Genomic DNA, 3,505 nt, shown 5'->3' with positions numbered 1-3,505 from the left:
GATTTTAAAGATATCTGAAACTCTTTCTTCTAAACTATTACGTTTGTTGCATAGAAGTATTTCAGTTCAGAAATTTGTAGCTTCTGCAGTATAAAAGAACTGAAAACTTACTTCTGTCATTAAACTACATATTTTTTCGAGTCTATATCGGTCTGTTCACGACAGTCCACGGGACCGATATGTTCCAAAACGCCACGCGCAACAATGTGATTTTTCAGAGAGTCATATCTCCAGCTCTGTTGATCACTGAGATGAAGGGCCAAGTCTTTTGGGTAGCTCATGGCCTAGCAGTCTTTTGTGTATTATCGAAGGAACAGCTAACTGCAGCGAACCTACGTTACAGGGTCAAAATTTAAACATTTCACAATCCCTCCAGCTCAGGCGAACTGAGTAGACCGGTTGGTTCTTTTGCACTGGTGTGGATAAGGGGTCAAATGTTTTTGATAATCTATGGTCTAGCGACCCTTTGTACACCTATGGTAAAAACGGGCATACTGCAGGTATCCTACAGTACAGCGTCAAAATGTAAACAGTACACATATCCTCCAGTCCACGCAAATCGCGAAAATCGGTTGGTTCTTTTGCATTAGGTATGGTCTACGGATCTCAGACGGCCTATAGAAGCACCATTTGTTCGTGGGCAGTTTCTGGGAAAATTAAAAAAAAATCCCGAAAAACCATGATTTTTGGGCACAAAAAGCACCAACTATAGGGACAGCCACTTGTATAATTTCTATTTACGGCAGATGGTCGAAATTTTTTCCATGTGTTCTTAAAGCGATATTCTAGGAGAAAATATTCTGGATGAGATTTTTTTGATACCGTTATCCATTATCCAGATCCATAGATTCCAAATTTAGCGTACTTATGCACAAAACAGCAAAAACCAGATTTTAGCCGTATTCACACCACTAGCCTCAATTATCTGAATAACTAACAATAGCCAATAGTTCAAAGTTTAACTGTTAATTTCTTGGACGTTCATCTAGAAACACCATTTTCCATTTTTCGAAAATTTGTATCCATTATCAAGACAAATAGGTAAGGTATCCAAAGTACCAACTTTGGGGATGTCCACTTATATCACTTCTGTTCATGGAGAATCGTCGAAATTTTTACCAGAAGTACTTAAGGTGTTTTTTCGGATAATCTTAAAGAGGAGACAGAATCAGTGGGAAAAAAGAGAGAAGGGAGAGTGGAAATGAAAAATATAGATGATTGGAGCCCATACATAGACGTCGGTGTTCTGGACCTACCAGACCGGCGAACTATAACACGTAGATACAGGGTAGGGTGCACTTTATACCGAAAAGTTTTTAACCGTTGATATACGGGAAACAGGAAATAACGCAGATTCAGAAAACACTTTTAAGATACGAAACATAAGCCAGGCGTTTTCTATGAATTGCGATCGATGAGCAAAGTATCCAAAAATACTGTAAAGCCGACGATTGTGTGTTTACCTTATATTATGCATACTTATTTTTTGTTTATACGTGTCAAAGTGCATAAACGTGTCGAAATATATATAATGTCAAGATTTTACTGACCTATAGAATTCGTTTTACATTAATATAAGCAGCACAACCTACTGCAGCAGGGAAAAGAAGAGAACAAGCGGGAAAATACCCCTATCTGAGTATAAAAAAGGCTATTAAGTTCCTCTCTAAAAGACTCTGACAGAAAATAGGGGAACCAGCTGCATCAGTCCTCATACCTCAATAAAAATTTTGGCATGCGAAAGTATTAGCGCTTTTTGTGCTGCAAGAGAGTAGAGAGTTGTCGGAAGTGAGAGGAGGTAATGGCGGTGGGAGAGAAGGAAAGAGGGAGCAGTGACGGTGGGCGAAAGTGTTAGGGAAATTAATGAAGACAGTAGCAGTGGGAGCTAAAGAGAGAGGAGGTACTGTATTAATGGTCAGTGGGAGACATTGGCGCCAGAAGCCTTTCCGCAGTGGTAACACCGGTTCCCGTTAGATCACTGAAGTTAAGCGCTGCTAGCACTTGGATGGATGACCGTCCAGTCTACCGATCCCTGTTGCCAAGCAGTGGCGAGGCGAATTGAGGAGCTACTTGACTGAGAAGTAGCGACTCCACTGCTGGGAGAGCAGTGTGCTAACCACAAGCTCCTACATATCCACATCGAGTGACGCCTATAGGCTGAGGTCGGTCAGTAATGTTAGGGTCTTCCGAGACCTATTCGGACGGAGTTTTAGAGTTTTAGGGAGACAATGACTGTAAAAGAGAAAGAGAGAGGGTGGAGACAGAAGCAGTGGGAGCAAGACAGAGGAGAGAGTGGAAATAGAAAATGTAGATGAGTGGAGACCATACATAGACTTCGGTGTTCCGGATCCTACGAGACAGATGAACTTTAACATGTAGATACAGGGGAGGGCGCGTTTTGTACCGAAAAGTTTTTAACACCCTGGTGTAGGGGAAAAAGTTGAACCTCTCAGAATTTTTGAGCTGCTGAGGTATTGTACAGGCAGTGAAAGTGGGAAAGAAAGACAAAAGGAGATAGTGTAAGTGAGAGAAGGGACAGTGGCGGTGGGATATACTACATATCAGTGGGAGAAAAAAGGCAGAGGGTGATGTGGCGGTCTTTGTGTATCATCAACATGGACAAGTGCAATGAATATGGATGATACGATACTCTATGGTATTCTGCGGTTTGAATTCACTCTGTTATTTAGCTGTTGCATTGATTTGATTTTGTAAATGATACTGACAATATTATACACATGTATAATGCATTATTCAAACTACAACTTCTCCCGGATAATTATTTCGTTCAAATTGCACAAGAATTCCACCTGAGGTAGTGTAATAATATTGACTGTAAGCTGTGTTCATATCACTAAAATTACAGATCGTACATCAGAGCTTTTATAATTTTTGTCTTCGATGGATTTAATTATTCTTAGCAAATTGATCATGAAAAGGAACCACAGAATACCACCCGCACACAACACTGACGTATGCTACCAGAAATATTTTCTCCGTGATTCGTGCGTAGTTTAATTTTGGCCACATACATCAGCAATGAAATCTTGTGCAACAATAAATACCATCAGCACTGTTCTTAGAAAATGCAGTGTGATTCGATTAATTTTTTCTTTTATAAATAGAGTTCAGTACCACTGGTGCACATTTATTTCTTACACATCGGAATACTGAAAGTTTGCAGTTTCTAGTAATTTAAATTTGCCGCTGTGATAAAAGTTAAGATGGCGACCAACAAAAGAAAGAGGATTTGTTTTTTAATTAAGATTTTCCTTTTCCCAATAAATCATTTAAATAATTTAAATTGATGCTACCAATAAAAAATAATTAAATTGTTTTTCAAATTAGTTTAACACAAACCCATGCTATTTTCAACCAGAAGCACAGACGAAGTTGCTATATAATCGCAACTAACAATGGCTGCGCTTCTTGCAGCTATGATAAAACAGTTAATACAAAATTATAATTAAAGGAGGAAGTGAATTTTCAATAATTAATCATAAAT

This window comes from Schistocerca cancellata, chromosome 8, assembly GCF_023864275.1.
Source record: "Schistocerca cancellata isolate TAMUIC-IGC-003103 chromosome 8, iqSchCanc2.1, whole genome shotgun sequence".
Classification (NCBI taxonomy): Eukaryota; Metazoa; Arthropoda; class Insecta; order Orthoptera; family Acrididae; genus Schistocerca; species Schistocerca cancellata.
Note: the sequence above shows the minus strand (reverse complement) of the source record.